Genomic DNA, 18,449 nt, shown 5'->3' with positions numbered 1-18,449 from the left:
GAAGCAATCTTAAAAAAAGAAATCACAAAATGCATGGCAACCATTTTGAATAACAAGTGCGCAGAGTCCTCCCCAAAAAACCGCCTCCATTCCTATGGCCACTACGACACTCCCAACTTGCCCGATCCTATCACAAAAAGTAAAGAAAGTTGCACAGAGAAAATGCATTGGACGAGTGCAGTTGCCAAAGAAAAAATGCAACCAACAATGGGCTCATGGCCAATGGCTTCCACCAGCGCCTCACCCATACCCCACATGGCCAACCACCAATCCATCCATCCCTGGTCCTGCACTGCAGCTGCAACTGGGTGGATGGGGGAACAAAAAGCGACAAAATCAAATGCCGAGAAATAAAATTTCATGCCCATCGAAAAACCCAAAAACCAACAAGAAAAAAGGAAACCAAGTTTGCAAAAGGGAAAACCAAGTCGAAGGTTTTTCAACTCAATGTTGGGAACATTTTTTTTTTTCTTGCAGCGGCAAGGACAACAGAGGCAGGAGCTTCGAATGAAAATGCAGCAAAAGGTTTCCATTTCGCTCACTCTATGACTATTTCACTCTCTTTCTCCCCGTTCCATCTCGCTCTCACTCTCATCCTCCCTCTCTCGTCTCCCTGTAGACAGGCATAGGAAAAAGCCTATTTCAAAAAATTGAAAATGCAAAATTTCATTTGTGCAGCGTGTGGAGCAAAGACCGAACGAACTTGAGCGCACCGACCCCTGCCGATCCCAAAACTCCATTCCAGTTGTGCTCATGGGCAAATGCAATGTGTGCGGCTTTTGCTGTTGTTGTTTTGGATGAACCTGATGAGGACTACAACGACAACGACAACGACGACGCCGGCGACAACGACGACGAAGTCGAACCGACAAAGCAATTCTTCAGAAATGAAATGTCCTGGCACTGTTTCTGTCTCTACTTCCACCCCCTTACCCCTGCTGTTATTTTGCATTGCATTTCAAAAAATGCCTGCGTTTTGGGCTGGGGCGATTGGTATTGGAGCATTCGGAGTTGGGTGCGGGTGCAGCTTGTGGACCAGCAGCAATGGCGACAACTGTCAGCATCATAAGACTGCTGCCTGCTCATGTGCCTAGGCGGCAAAAACAGGAGGAGTAGAAGCAGGAAGCTGGACCTGATGCAGCAGCAAGACCACCACCACCACTAGGAACAGGAGAGGCAACTGTTGGAGTTGGAAACAAAACGTAAACAACAAGTTTGCTTTTTGGCACTGCAGTTGGGCACAAAACTTTTGCAAATGGTGGTTGCTGCATGGAATGGGGTAGGGGGGGGTATGGGGGGTATGGTTAGGGGATTCAATGCGATGCGACGGCATAGGCAGAGGGACATGGGGCAGACAAAGCAAATGCAATCAACGCAATGTTTTGCTTTTGTTTTCACTGACTGCCCCGCCTCCGCATCATGTGAAAGGATGCATGTGAAAAGGTGCGTGTGTCTGTGTCTTAGTATGGGTGTATGTCAGTCTATGACTGTGAACTTCAAATCTGAACTAGTTCGATTGAACTAAGTGCATACAAAAGAGCTCATAAATTTCACAATTCAGGTAAAAGATTTGTCTGATGGTTCCAACAAAATTAGAATTATATACTAAAAACAAGAACTTCTTATAGACTAGAAAGAATCTAAGTTGAATTCAAACGAAAAGAAGTTTTATTTGGTCATTCTTATAAGTATTAGAAATAAAGACGAATATCTTAAAGATAGAAAGAAAAGTTGATTTATTTGTAATTCTTCTGGCTAAGGTGATGTTCGGTTAAACAAGTTTTTGAATGATCTTATGTAAACTTCGTTTTTTAAACCAAAAACTGGATTCTTTGGTTTGTTTCTTGCTGCTTATAGAAGTGTTCGTTGCAACTTCTTTGCAGCTCAGTGTAGTCTCTGGTCCAAAAAATGTCTGCAGTTGAAAAATAGAAAGTCGCGAGCAACCAAAAAATGCTATTTGCCTACTGCCATTTGCTGCAGAGGCACCAAACAGAAAAGAAAAAAAAAAACAAAAGTAAAGAGTATGCAACGTATACGAAAAAGTGTTGCATGACGCCAAAGGGGCGGGTTAAAACTCTGCTCCGCTCCACACCACTTCACTCCTCTTTCTGTGGCACTGCCAGCTCTGCCAGCCCACTGCCTATCCCTATCCCTATGCAGCCAAATGGAAAAGGAGCGCAGGGGCACGGGGAAAAAGTGAAATCAAAAACTGCAACTGTTCTGTGCACATGGAGATGGAATTGGTTGAGATGGGGAATGGGGGAACGTGGGGTTTGGTCGGTCGTGGGGACGGCTATGCGACTTTGGATGGGAATGGGTATCTCTACTTCAGTTCAAGTGAAAGGCAGCAAGAAAAAATGCAAGCCAAAGGCTGCAGTAAAAATGGCACAAAACAAGCAACGCGCCAAAACCTAAAAGGAGGACATCGACAACGACAACGCTGAACGACGACGTCGACGGCCATAAGGATGAGGACGAATCAGAGGGATGTCGGCCCATCCCAGGCGGATGCACATTGTTAGGCCGAGGCTACGGAATTGGATTGGACATTGGCCCACAACGTTGCAGTGGTACCAAATCAACAGACGCGTCGTCGTCGTCGTCGTCGTCGAGACGCCTGAATGAGAACTGGTGCCCTGCTCCAGCTTTAGGAAGGGTGGAAGCCAAATGCAATTCATATAGAGGAAAAAAAATACACCAGGGGTGGGAGCGAACGCTTGGTCGACTTGAAGATGTGCCTGCCTGGCATTTCTGCATTTTGTATTTATTGCATGGATAGGAAGGTCGGGAGGATCCGTGGGCATAGTAGTTAAAATGAATATGGTTGAGAGTCGGTGGTGGCAACTTGGCTGCATTTGCTAGTCTGCTGCGACTTCGGCACGTATACGTGTGGCAAAAGGAGGTGGTCCATGGTCCGAGCAGATAAAAAACGTGCCACGCGAAACGTTAAGCTTGGCATTTCGTTTGGTTTTTGCCTCTTTATGTTGCCAATGTCTGGAGGACTTGGGCATGGGGCCTTAATACTGTGGCATTTTTCTTCGACTGAAACAACAGACGTTGCGACGTCGCAGCAGCAGACGCTGAAAAAATGCATAAAACGTTGCAACAAAAGTCAGCCAATATGAAATGGAGTTGAGAAGTAGTGAAGGAGGTGTGGAGAATGGGCCCAGCTGCAACGTTGATTTGATGAACATTTCACTGGACGACCGGCTCTAACGTGACGATGTCTAGCCGGGGAATATGGCAAAAAAAAGTGCTCACTCAGACATTTGCCTTGAGGGGATTTGCGACTTCCCGACGATGACGATGACGACGACGACGACTTCTCCTTTTTGCCCCATACAAGTAAATGCAATTTTTCTTCATTGTACTTTGACCGGCTGGGACATGGGAAGAGAAGCGCAAGTTTTGTGAGTGGCGGCCGTTGCACTGATTCCCATTGCCAGGCGGCAGAGTGGTGTGGAAATTGGTCGACAGTTATGCCGCCATTCGCGCATACAAATTACGCCGAATCACAGAAGAAGCAACCAAGAGATGGGGGAAGCCATTGTGAATTTTGCAATTTTTGTCGGATGCTGGAAAGCCGTTGCTTTGTTTTTTGGGGATTGGCTTCCTAAAAGTTTCCAGCAACAAAAAACCCTCTTCAAAGAGGTAGAGAGAAATGGGATGTAGAGATGGGGAATTGTTGTTCAAAAATGCATTTTGAGTGAGTCGCTAATGGAAGAAGAATATAAAAGCTATGAAGGAGATCGAAAAAGAAGAATGGAACACACTTTAGTGTAGCATTTTTTTATGGATGGGCTTTTGTCTTTGGCTAAACTAACTAATCTGACAGAATGCATTATACATATACAGTGTTAATATATGTGTAAAACTAAATGCATGCATGGCAGAAAAATGATATTTAGGAAAATGAAAAAGCATTTGCATGGAAAATTTTCCCATTATGTGCACTCAATCAAAATTGCAACAAAACAAAAGTTTTATCATTTCACTCAACGAATCCAATTTCTACCTATATAAATGTGATTTTAGTTGTGGCAGAACTTTTCTGCTCTCTTCCTCACTGTTTCTCTTTTGGTTCCTCTTGCCTTTTTACTATCTAAGGATGCATAGGAATTACTTTTTCCTCTTTCCGATTTTCTCCCCCTTGGGGGATTTACTTAAGCCATATTTTGATCACTTTCATGTGGCAGCTGCAAGTTATTCAATTATTTTAATGGAATTTATGCTATTGTTTGCAAGTGCTGTGAAGCTTGGACAGCCTCATTCATCACACCAGACATATGGTGAGTATTAGTTGAAGCATTTAATTGAAATGCAAATTGGAAAAGTGGGCTAAGTGTTTTGCATTCTAGAAAACGAAAAATCCGAGAAAAAAGCAGGAAAGAAATTTAAAAAATTGTTTTTGAAAACTTTAAATAGTATACACCCAATGTGCGGTTAATCGATCTAACAGCAAAGTCAACAGAACAGCCAAATCCGTCCTAGCAGGATGTATCCATTGCGGCTCCGCACCGTCATTAGGAGTAGCGTTCAATTCTCTCTTTGGGTGCTGCAAATGCAAAATTGTCCAATATTTACTTAGGCAATTTAGCATGCGGCAAGCGGGCAAATAATTACAAAAACGTTCAGAAAACAAATAACTAATAGAAATGAATCGAAATGTTGCCACTCGTGTTTGCTGGTGATGATGGTGATGCTGGTCTAGGTTCTCGTTCTCGGTTCTCTATCCTCGGCAATAAAAATAAAAGCAACACAAACGAAAAAAATGAGGAAAAACAACAACTGCAATGGTAAAACAATTGAAAAGCATTGAGTAAACATTTGTGCCACAAAGCGCATTTACAAAACGAGAAAAAAAAATGTTTAAAAACCAAAGGAAAATTTGCCTACAAACCAAAAAAAAGAGGGTTAACCAATAAATAGCTGTTCTATAATTAAGACATATTGATTGCTCATAAATAAGACACAGATTTTTACATAGAAACACTAGTTTCAAATTCATTTTCAAGGATACAGCTTTATATTATTAACATTTATTGAGCCACCCTTGTTAATTTTTTTAAGTCTCATCTAATTTGAAGTTAATATATTGGACATGATAGCTTAGTAATGCAGATTAAAATTATTGCGATAACGACAACAAAAAAAGGTGGTTTTTTCAATTAAATGAAATCATATAAAAGTTTTAGTCGAATTGCATCCTTCATACTGCATTCTGCATCCTGCCTGCACTTGCAGTTTAATATTGCCAGAAGGCAGATTTTCGCTCGAAACAAATCTGCAGCTGACAATGCACTTTGCATCCTGACTGTTATTCGGCAAATAAAATGAAATAGAACATGCAACAAATCATCAAACGAAGCCGCCGCAACGAAACGAAATATTGCTACAATTTTTTAAAGAATGACTCTTAGGTACTCTATTGAAAGTACAAAGAATTGTGGTATAAAATAAAGTAAGTCGTATGCTTTCTTCTGCTTTCTCCTGCCACCCTATGGGTGTATGGTATAAAAAATGATTGGACCTTGTGATCTACGATCTATAATCACTGCCATCCTGATAACTGCATGATATATTAGAAGAATAAGTTTCCACCTTTTACGTAAACTAAAACTTAAAAGACTTAAATTGTGGAAAATCTTAAGACCAGCAAAGAGAATGTGGAAAGTCAAATCTGTGGCAATTATTTTTCAGCCTTTGGTCTTAATAAAGCCTAAATAATGACCATGAGCATTGCAGAAGAGCAGCAAAGTCTGAATTTTACGATAATCGGCTTAACGCCCATGGATGAAATCACGAAGACTCCAAATGCATAAACAATTTGTGAAAATTTCTTTCCTGAGTCAAGCAGTTTGCATGGCATTTTGTCAAAAGTGTCTCTTCCAACCGAGAAATATAATGCATCTTGAGTTGTAGGCCAGAGCCATGGATGATGACTTTGAAATGCATTTGCATTTGCATCAAAATGGCTGCACAGTCAAAATTGAATGTATCCAGAGAGTGTGGACTGGAGTAGAGTGGCATTTGTGTTGTTGGGCTTTCCCCGTGTTACGCTCTGCCAGCCATCCATGTCACTCACACAGAAAGTGTAGGGTGTCCCGACTCTGGTCATATATCGTCGCAGCATCCGTTGTTCAATTGGACTTTTTTCCTGAGAGGTAGGTGCATTGTGGGGTATAAAAACTAGCTACATATCCCATACCATATCCATTTATCCATCTCGTTTACTCCGCCAACTTGAACGCTCTTTCCCGCCATCTCTTTCTCTCTCTCTCTCTCTCGTCAACTCCCTCCGGTCTCCGTCTATTCATTTGAATTGCAATTTCAAAAAATTTTTTCTACAATTTCTTCAGCTACTGTTACCATTTCGCCTACTTTTCTCCCAACTCCGTTTTCCACTCCCTTTCTGCGCTGCATGCCAAAAAGTGCATTTTAGGCTCCAGCTTTGGGTTCGGACAAATGCATCAACCTCGCCATGATGATGAAGCATAGAATACACACACATACACACAGATGCAGAAAGAGGATACACACACACACACACCACACACACAGACAGAAACACATTTGATGTACAATATTTTTAGAGCTCGTGTTTGGTCCCGGTACTGGTCCTGGTTCTGGTCCCGGTGACTGGTGTGCTGGGTTGTAGATTCTGAATTCTCTGCTTTTTCCCGTTTCAATTGGGCTGCAAAAAATTGCAATCTAGGCAAAAATGCAACAAAGGCAACGAGCCTGGATGGCCATATTCTCATTCGCCCGCTTTGTCTATGTGTATCTATATTTTTTCCCTGTCGACATCTGTATGCTAGTGTATGTATGTATTTATGTGTGCATGTGTTTGTGCGTGTGTGTGTATATGTGCGTGCATGTGCATTCATTTGGCCGCTCGCTCTTGCAAAAATGCAAATTTTTTAGCCAGAGAGCCATCAGAAAATAGGAGGGCAAAAAATTGCTGCATTTTGCAATTTCAAAGCCTGAAAATTTCGTTTGGGAAAATGCATTCAGGGACCTGGGACTGCCAGCCCGTCAGATGGATAGCCAGGCATTACATGGGCGTGGCATCATATTTTCTAACTACAACAAAACTTTAAAAGTTTAAAGCAACATGGCAAAAAGTTTGACTCTTGCTTCAATTTCACCAATTAATTGACCGGAACAATTTCATAAAAATTAAAAATTTCACATATTTCCGCCCTCGATTCTGGACACCCAATAAATTATGCTAAGACCCGACCTCATCACGTTCTAGCCCAGCAAAAATGTTGTTTGCCAACTGTCAAAAAGGGTCGCAGAAACAAAACATTTTTGGCAACATTAGAGAGCTGATCACAGAGACTAGAGTAAAGGTGGCTAGTAAAGGAGTGAGGGTACAACCACCGCCCAAGGCAGCATACAAATAAATTTTTGCAAGTAAAATTAATGACATAAAAGTCGAAAGAGAGTTAAACAACCCCTTTTTTTAGAGAATCTTTCTAATTAAGAAATATTCAGAGAAAAAAGCCATTTGCCAGACTTCAGACATCACCCAGCTGCCTTTAGCTCACCTAACCCATCTACCAACGACATCTTGGGTTGCCTTGGTCCTTGGTTCCTGCTTCTGACTCTTGCAAGCCTTTGTATGCATTGAAATAAAATAATAGTAAAAAGTTAAAATTCTATTCAAATTGTTTGCCAGCTGAAAACAATGTAATTTCATTTTATTTGAATATAAAATAGCTGACCAGCAGTCACAGCTTTACCATCATCATCATCATCCTCCCATCTGAAACCCAAACATAAAATGTTCTCCATCTTCACGAAAGTGGCCTTTTGTCTGCAATGGAGAAGAACACCCATTCGTAGAGCGAATACAAGGGGCAAAGCAACTGACATCGTTCCTTTTTTGCAACCATTTCCCTTTGCTAGTTCCCTCTGCACAGACACACACACACACACACATGCACACATACATGTGTATATATACAATGGTCATCTGACCAGAGCAGGAAGGTTTTCTATGATTACGTTAGCAACTTTACCGCAGTTTCTCAACTGAACTGAACCCAAACTCAGTTTAGATAGTTCCTACTGGTATGCTTCTCCTCTTCATCTTTTCGCCCATTTAACCACCCACTTACTTTCCTCTTTATCCACCATGGTCATGTTACGACTGCGGTTACTGTGGGTGTTGTTCTGCCATGTTGGTCATGGGTTTGGGTTTGGGTTCGGGCTTGGGCTAAGCTTGGTTGTATGCTTGGATTTTATTGAAAAGTTTTCTTTACCACCAACGTAGCAAGGAATATTTGAAATTCTACTAAGGGGGGCGGGGGCTGGCTTTTGGGTGGTTTTACATTACGAATTTGCAAAATTCGCATTGAGGTCAGGCATGCATATCATCTGTACAAGTCTAAATGCATATATATGTATGTATATAAAGGCATCCATACAAGGTATCCAATGTAATTGTAGGATATTTAGTTGTTTATTCAATTTCCATTAAATTTTAAGAAATTTCAAAGATTTTTAAAATGAATGTTCAAACGAAGATTGTGTCTGAATCTGTCTGAGAAGTGAATTCGCACATTGGGCCCTTTTAATTCCTTTTACAAGTTGGGCAACTGAATCAACCCTTATCATATTCGACAACACGACCGCCCAGTTTACCTTAGTCAGGTTCCTCTCTATTCCTTTGGAAGCACTGCGTCTACGTGCCACAGAGAGGACGAATGCAAAGTGCACTCCAAACATTTTACGTTAAATGGACGAGAAGCTATCCACATAGTCCATATTATTATGCAAGAGACAGAACCACAGAGACAGATATACAGACACACGCGTACTCATGCCAAGGCAGAGACATACACTCGCATACATAAGTCTATGCACAAAGAAGTGCACGTCCTTTGCAGTGTTCCAAAGGAAGACGAGGAGGAGAAATGTTCGAAATAGAATGGGAAATGAGAGTAAGAGTGAGAGAGAGAGAGAGAGCTAGACCGGACAGGAAGTATGAAGTCATTTGAATTTCAATTCAAAATTTTCTAATAACATTTCAGCTGAAACAATCTAATAACATACACATGCACATATAGACACATGCACACACACACACATATGTACATGCATATGCTCATCGAGGAATGTCCAAAAAAGGCCAAAAAGGAAAGGAGCCACCCACGGACGAGACAATACTCCTTGTACTATATATAAACTGTGCCTCATGTCATCCAACGCTCTTTACCCCAAAAGCAAAAGTGTGGCTGCTGTTTCTGCCTTTCGTTCTTCTCTTCTCCTCCCACTTTGTGCAGAGGACCTCTTCCTTCTACCTCTATACGCCAGTCTTTGGACGTTGTCATCGTCATCTCTATGAGGATGGAGGCTGTGGGTCGACGCAGTCCTTTCCCAACTCGTATCTTGGCAATAAAATAATGACTCAACTGAACTGAAAACTAGAAATGTGAATTGTAAATGGCGCACAGGACACTCTCTGGCACACCTACACTCACATACACTCATAGCAGGAACGTGTACTCCTGTCCTGGCACATACACACCCGTCTCTCTCTCTCTTTTTCTCCGGCTTTGTCTGTCTTTTAAATTGTGCAATTTTATATTCGCAAGTTTCTATGTGGCCAGACCAGCGACTCCCTTGCAAGTTTCATCCTTCACCCCAGCCCCAACCTCGAACAAAATCCTCAACCCTCTATATAATTGCTGCATGCCTGAAACTTGCCTTGTCCATCTCTTTTTTCTTTATATTCATCCCCACAAAATGAACATGGAAATCCGTCGTAAGTTTCCCATTCCATAGCAAATTTTACATTTCCAAGAAATATTTATCTTTAGAACTTGAGAGAAAACATTTTCATTTTATATACTGATAACTTGATTCGACATCTTCTTTTAGGAAATTCATAGACAAATTTTAATATAACTTGGCAACAATGACATGAATTTGAATGGACTAAGAATTCTCTTACCCAGTTTTTCAGGCCAATTTAATGAAAGTAAAAACTGGTTTAGAGCCCGTGGATTTTACTAGCCTTCTTATCTCAATAGCGTCTAAGAAGGATTATGTCTTTTTAGTTAAATGTCAGTAGTATACTTCGGTTTACTAGGCTGTAACTACAACTAGCTAACCCTGCGACTTGATTTGTGTAAGTGCTATGTCTAACAATGAACTTTACCCATGCCAGACGAAATATGTATGGAAGTAAATGGAAAAATGAACAAAAGTTCTTCTTGTCAGTGAAAAGGATATGCGCTGTCATAAACATTTAGTTATCGTGGTAGTTTCTTTCTTTTTTGGTTTCACTGCCGCTTTAAGTGTCTCTTCGCCTAGAAAAATTAACTAAATTTGGTACATTTCATACTCTTAAATTTATTTTTCTCTTTACTCGGCCATAATAAGCAAATTAATGAATGCGTAGAAGTGCAAATTTGTTTGTGAAAAGGATGAAAAACGCCAAAGTTGAATGAGGCAAAGCGACATTTACAATTGATGGAAGGAAGGGGAGAGTGGAATATACAGGAAGTCATTGTAGGGTAAATTGGTTGTAAAATAAAAGCAGCGTCTAAATTAACTTTTGTTTGCCTTTCATAAATGTTTGGGATCAACGAGTGGGTGGGTGGTTGGGTCTTCGGGCTGAGGGTGGTGCTACATAATTATGTAGCCGCTGTCTTATTTTCATAATTTTCAACCACGGCGAGTCTGGAAATAAAACGCAAAGGAATCGCTGAAAAGTAAGCATATAAAAAGAGTGAGATACAGAATTTGAGGACTCTGAATAAATATGCAAATGGCGTATTTAAATGAAGAGCAAAGAAGAAGCAGCATCGTTTGATAACCTAGGGGCGAGGGGTGGGGCAAAGGGCGGTACATTCCCTTAGGCAGTGTTCGCTTTTTAATGTCATTTCTTAATAGCTACAAATATATAAAATCAGGCAGACAGAGAACGAGCAGAAGATGTCCTTCTGCAGATAACGCACATACGCCACGTAAGCCGCTTCAGCTAAAGCTGGGCACGCCACTTGGGAGATTGGGTAAGAGAACGGTCACGTAGTCATTAAAACACATATATACATATACATATATATATATAAAGACTACATATTTGGACATAGCACATTGCTGGCCACACCTACACCCACTCACACTCACACACATACACACAAACGAGTTACACAGTTGACGCCTTGCTTTATTTTATGGCCATGCGGCGCCACCAAATTAGAATGTAGGCGGCCCCTGGAAAAAGGTGCAAATCCTTGAGATCCTTGTCTCCTTCTACCCCCTTTGCTTCGCCCGCTCATTTACGACGCGTGTGCGTCCATATCCGCATTCACTGTTGGCCCTCTGTAAATATGAAAATAAATAAATCCTAAGCGTAAGCCAAAGTTTTGATGTATGCCCCAAGCAGTTAAAATGTTGCTGGTCTGGCCCCCGAAAATCCTAGGATCGAGAATGGAGAGAAGGGAATGGGATGCTTGGGGGCTGGATTGGTCGCTTGTTTGCCGGACATCACAGTAGAGAAGTGGGAAGGCTTTTGAGAGGAGCACAGGAAGGTGAGGTAAGGTTAGTCAAAGTTATTTTAGGGCCGCATTTTAAGCTCTTTGCCAACGGTGTTCCATGTGTCCATGTGCCCGCCCAGTGGTGGTGCTACGTGTTACAACGCCTTATCTCTAACCATATAAAGTTCCTCCTGTTTCATCTCCTCTCGGAGTGAGTGGACTCAGGCAGGCAGGCAGACAGGCAGGTGGAGGTGGACTAAGTACTGAGGTATGGTTTTTAATATTTTAGGTGCTTTAAAAAGTTATATAACACGATGTATGGACCAACGTAGCTCTAGTCTCCCCATCTACATTACGGAATGAGAATGAGTGTGTGTGTATGTGTGTGCAGCGCATTATTTATCAGCAAACAGGAAATTAACGAGCAGAAATGTTAGGGACTGACACAAGTACAATATTGATATACCCTAACATTGTCTCTTGCAGTTCAGAAACAATCTACAAAAAATCGATTTTTAAATATTGTAAAAGTAAATTCAAATTCAGTTTATTGAAAAGCCCATAGAAAAGTTGTAAAAGAATAGAAAAGCTAAAAAATTGGGAGTATAAAACTTTTCGGAATTCACAAATCCCAAGAAAGATATAAAAAGGAGAAACCCTTTTAAGTAAATATCTGGCTACTGAAACTCTTTCCTGTAAGAGTGTAAAGAAGAATTTATCTCTTCAATCAAATTCTTCTAACCGAATCCCATCTAAATATCCTCAGCGTTTCGAATATACAGGTTTTGTATCATCTTTAAGAATGATGTCAAAACTGATATCGACTCTAATGTGCCACAAACTGAATAATGAAGACTATGGCAAGACACTTTTTGCTTATCTTAGTGCTTAGCATGGAGTTTGATGTTCGCGGCGGCTGCAACACAAAAGCAATTTTAATTAATTAGACAGCATTTAAGCGAAGGCTAGCAAAAGGAAGAGGCTAAGAGAGGGGGATGGGGATGAGGGTTAGCCAAAAAAACCATTGCCTCTTACCACATCGAAAATACTATAGCTGAGCTACTGTGGCGGTTGCCTAAAAACTTTTTACATGTGTGTGTGTGTGTGTGTGTGTGTGTGTATGGACTCTGAGGTCCCTTATCAAATCCACCGCAGCGGCAAAGTTAAAAACTATTAACTAAAATTTTCTATTAAAACTTTTGCCGCCTCCCCCAATGACAACAAATGTGGCAACTTTGCCCTGTTGCTGCTTTAGTGCCCACAAGCAAGTTTAATTTGTTGTAAACTTTTATATGTACAAAGGAAAACAACAAAATATTTTGGGCTATCTCTGGTGGCTTTTTTGTCTTTCATGTTGTAAGAGTACGAGAAAAACAAAATGTTTAACATTTCATTTATTTATTTTTGTTTTCTTTTGCTCCATCTCTCTTTTTAGATTTCCCAATGGCCCGACGCAAACGGAAAATTGCTTTTAGTCTTATGCCTAAAACTAATCAAATCTAACTAATTTTAAGAAAACTTGTAGTATACATAAATAATCTTGTTTACTTGGTAGAAGTAATTGGCTTTTGTAGTACCATATTTGCTTTAATTTTAGTTGAAAATAAAATATGCTTTAAATTTGATTTGCAAAAATTTTTTGTTTGCTGCTTTTTCAATTAACTCTGCAAATATAGAAAATAGATAAGAAGCAGCAAACTTATGGATGGATTCATACATGGATTATTAAAAAAGGTTGGTTCTACACATAATTCTAACATAATTTTCTTACTGGCGCCATCTGTGGACTGTCGCTGGCAACACAAACCACCCTTTATGCGTTGCGAAAGGGGTGCCTGAGCACCAAGTGCCAAATGCTTTCTAAAATTTCAAATCAAAAAGCTTTTGTGTGTAAAGCTTTGAACTTTTACCCAAACAGAATATGTAAATTAGAATCTGATTATAAAGAAGAACTTAACCTTAATACGGTTTACAAAGAATAGACGTTTAAATGGTTTGTTCTTATATGATAGAGACACTATTTACGCATGTAGGATGAAAACATAAACGTTAGAAGCTATTAGAATAGTAAGAGATTTTTCAGAGTTCTAAACTTCTTGTTGGTCTTATTGATAACACGATAAGCCGTTAAGTTTATAGATCCTGCCTTTAAAAGATTAGTAATATTTTAACCACACATTAACCACCCACCAAACAAAATCCAGCTTGGGTTGACTGTGCTCAAAAAAACAAATTTTTGAAGAGAACTTTTGAACCTTATCAACGACAATGCCAGGTCGTTAGGCTTGCATTCAGCATTCACTTGCAGACGATGAGCTAGAGTGGGTGAAAGGATGGATGGACGGTTGGTTTGTTGGTTGTTTGGTCAGGTAAAGTCAAAAGAATAACCCTAGAAGGGGAAGCGATGGCAATGTGGGTCTGCTTGCTCTCAAAGGCAATCAAGCTGGCCCCAACCAACTCTGGACAATCCCCATCAGACTTTCTCCTAAGTGTACATGATGGTTTTAATTTTATGGCTCGTCAGGGTTACAAACTTCTGCTCGCAACATGAGGGTGGCGAAAGTAGCATTGCATACTTTAAGGGAGCATGGCAACCGCCATGATTTGTTATAGATTTCCTTTAGCTCAATTTCTGTAGTCAGATAAACTGTCTCAAAACAATAAACCCCGAAAAAAGGCATAACAAATGTAAAGAACAATTGGGAAATGTGCACCTGAAGCACAGAATATTAATGGATATGTGCAATAAAGACGACAGCTGGCAGACAGAAAAACAACAACAGAAAAATAAGGGCAAGAACAAAGCAACGACAATGGCAATCTCCGTGACATTAAGTCGAGCAGAATAAAATATGTGCAATGAAAATTGGGTAGAAAGGGGTTACGTGGGTTATGGGGTTACGAAAATTTGTAGCCAAATGTAAGCGACAACAAAGGCAAAAGTTCATGACAGCTGAAAAACAATAGGAAACTTTTTGCTGGCTTGCAACAAAAGAAAAAGGAATCATCATCAGCAATGACGATGGCCGCCATTGTGGAAAAACTCGCCAAGCAAGCCCAAAATACACACACACACACATACAGTGAAGAAGGATGAACTGGAGTAGGGTAGGGGTAAAAAGGAAAGCAGCCCCGTCAACTAACTTCGAATTAGGTCCAAGAAGGGTTGTTTTCCTCTTTCTCTACACACAAGGGTTGGCCACATTTGCCATTGCATACTTTTAGGCTTGCGCCTTAAATATTCTAATATACAAAAGTCTGGCTCCCTTTTCCTTTTTGGTGTTTTTTTTTTTTGTTTGTGCATAGCTTTTGAAATGAATTTTAATTTCTTGTCTGCGGTACTCTGGGTCTAGCCACCTTTCCCCCACCAGTGCTCCACAACCGCCATCCGCCCCAACCTATGCACACACGCAGAGAGAAAAACAAGCAGGAAGAAAGCAAAATCAAGTTGAATTAATTTCGAAAATCATGGCCGCTTTCAAGGGTGCGACCGCCATGTTGCAGAAGTAGATGAACGAGTGAGAGGTGGAGGAGTTGAAAGTGGGAGTTGGGGCTTCTGCCACTGACAGCAAGGACATGGCTTGAAATGTAAAAGGGAATGGGCATAATCTGCTTGCAGACGTTTCATGCGTGTCTCGTGCTCGACTCGCTCGTTTAGATCAAATGAATGGCATGGGTTTGCAGTTTGGAGATGGAGCAGGAGTATGATGTGGAACTAGAGAAGGGCTCTGTCCTTGCAGTGGCCTCATCAACAGTACCAACAGCAACCGCAACTGGGCAAGGACTCACTCATGTCACGTAGACGAAAGTAAATCTACTTTCACCCTTGTTTCGCGTCGCTTTTGGCAAATGCTTTCTCCATATTCTCATTTTCGTTTTATCTCTCTTTCTCAGTTTTTCTACATCTGTCTTTGGCATAATAGCCACTACGATTTGTTTAGCCTTTCACTTTCATTGGTTTATTGTTTTTTTAGTGGGATAATCGCTTCTCTATGCACACTACCAACTAATTCATTTTAAAATGGCTTTCCCCGTTTTTTTCCCCCACCTCTGGAAAACTGTTGGTTTTTCCTCTCTTTTTTTTTTTGGTTTGAATGTTTTGGGTGTTTTCTTTCTATCATAATTAATGTGCCGGAAGCTTTTTACAATATATAAAATTACATTTTGGCTCATTAATTTCAACTTATTGTTGTTTTTGCCAACAATTTGTTTTGAAGTCCAGCATGTTTTCTAGCGTATTTGCCGCATCATACAGGCATCGTATTGCCTGATATATTGTATATGGCCAGAGGGCCACCGACTGATATATAGAGCTGGAAAAGCTGAGGCCAAAGTGGTTAGGAGTTGACGTTAACGTTTTTGCCCCTATTAATTATGCTTGGCCTGTCTACCGGCTAGCACATGTTCTTCTTAGCCCATTTCGATAATCGACATTAACAAATAGTCCAAAGATAATGAAAATAACGAAACGAAAACACAGAGCAGCAGACAAAACATTTATTTTTTTCTTTTTTTTACTCACGAGCATAAATCACAAATGCCAAATGGCAGAAACAGAAGCCAAATGGATCGGCCACGTTAAAGAGCTCCAATGCAATTGCCATAATGTGCATGAAAACAAATGAGTAAATATCAAAAAAATATGCAAAATATGAGCAAAAATAAAACAGAACATATTTAATTGACTGACATTTGGCTGGATATATATTAACAAGACTCTAAGTTACACTAGAATAAATCCATAAAAAATATAAATAAGTGAATTTCATTTCATTCGAGAGTTTCTTTTAACTTGAAATTTCTTCAAAAATATCCTTAGAATTATAAAGCAACTTGAAATTGCTGCTAGTTTTTTTGGTTTGCATTTAAGAAACAAAAACCAATCTAAATTTATATATACATACCAAAAGGATGAAAAAAAGGTATTTGAATTTAAAGTTTTTATAGTTTTTATGGTTAATAGAACTTGAATTTAGAGAGGGACTAATAAAAAGTAAATATCAAAGAAACTTTGAAGCAACTTTTCGAAATAACCATTTGTTGTTTCCAATCTAAAAGAATGTGCTAATAAATGTGGAAATAATAGTTGTAATGCCATTGAATTTATGTTTAAGCTCATTGCCCCTTAGGTCATGCAACTAAATTAAAGCAAACATTGAAATCCCGGTGCCTACCCACAGGGGCTACTGGCTTCTTCCTTTAGTTGAACTCTCTTTTTGTTTTTGTTTTATCCAATAAATGAAAACTATAATTAGATTTATATTAAAAAGCAACTTTTATGAGCAATCCGCAGAGAAAATAAATTTAATATTTGGTCAATTATTTAATGGAACATTTTTGGGAACCGCAACGGCAACGACAACGACGAGAACCACGACCAGGACCAGGACCAGAACGACTACTCCGACTGGCCTGGCCTGGCACTATGGCCACTCGCGCTAATTAAACAAATATTTAATTATAAAATATATTTTACTGTGAAAATGCAAGCAGACGCTGAAAATTTATAGCTAAACTATTATGCGACACACACTCACAAATGTTTGTGTGGAAAATTTTTGCCAGCTCAGCGGCAAAGTCGAGGGAGATTCATTCAGATTTTGAACCCGCATGAACAATATATTCCAACTAAAAGTTGGTAAAAGTTTTTTAATTTAATTAAATTAGAAGCAATTAGCACGAAAGCTAATAAAAGTTAAAAACCCCCCCAAAAAACTGCAAAACTAGCAAATCAAATGTTGAGGGCGTCGTTTGGGCCACAATTTGCATGTCGCCTGTTTGCGTGACAAACCAGCAAAAACAAAAAAAAGAATTAAAACTTTCAAATTACATCGAATCACGTATGTACATGGAATGGTTAAGTTTCTATGGAGAACAGGATACCTGCAGTGATAATTGAGTATCACTAAGTGTCATTAAGTGATGCTCCAAAGACCCAAGGCAAAAGGCCTATAGGCTAAGAGCAATGTCTCCCTCCCCAGTCCTTGTTTGTGTGTGTGTGTGTGTGTGTGTGTGTGGATGTGCAAATAACTAAATGTGTTTACTAAACCACTTACTAAACACTCAACAACTGCCAGAAAGAGACTTTCCCGCTGCTGTTGCTACTGTCGCCACGAAAGTTCATGTTGTCGTTGTTGTTGTTGCTGTTGGTTGCAACGTGACCAAGTGCGGCAGCCGACAAAAGCTGGCCAAGAGAATAGAAATTTTTCAACAAAAAACCAAATGGGAAAAAACTAGAATCAAAACACATCTGCATACATGGGTGACTAAACCAAATCAGTTTGAGGGGCAATAAGAGGGCAAAGAACCACAGACGCGTCTAGTCAGGAGATGGTGGCAACAGCAAGAAGGGGCACAAGAGGGAAATCATTTTCATTTTTCATAATGCTGTTAACTATATTATATCCCTGTGTGTGTGTGTATGTGTCGGTGCTTGTGTTTGTGAGCACGCAAAATATAAATGTTGAAAATAAAATGTGAAAAAGCAAACAACAGAAAATCAACAACAAGGAAAATTCACTCACACACACACACACACACAGATATGCATGAATTCTTTTTGCATTGCCGAGTTAGCCTTTTTTCCCCCTTTTAGCTTGGTTATTTTTCCTTTTTTGCTTTTGATGCTGCAGCTGCTCGGCAACTGCTGCGTCACCGACAACGAGCAGCAACGAGCGACAGGATAGAACAGCAACCAATGACAGAGCAGCAAGTAGGTGGAGCTTAAAAAAAATACAAAAAAATTTCCATACACAGTTTTACTGGAAAAACGAGGGAAAAAAAAGGACCCCAATAACAAAAACAACAACAACATTTTTCTCATTTGCTTGAAGCGAGGAGAAGGTGCCGAGAAGAGTAGGTTTTTTTCTATACGAACTTGGTTGAAACCGAAGCAAATGGTAAAACTGGAGCTGATCCAGCAAACCCTTTTCATGTGTGTGTCTGTGTGTGTGT

Source organism: Drosophila willistoni, chromosome 3R (genome assembly GCF_018902025.1).
Source record: "Drosophila willistoni isolate 14030-0811.24 chromosome 3R, UCI_dwil_1.1, whole genome shotgun sequence".
Lineage (NCBI taxonomy): Eukaryota > Metazoa > Arthropoda > Insecta > Diptera > Drosophilidae > Drosophila > Drosophila willistoni.
This window is presented reverse-complemented; position numbering follows the sequence as displayed.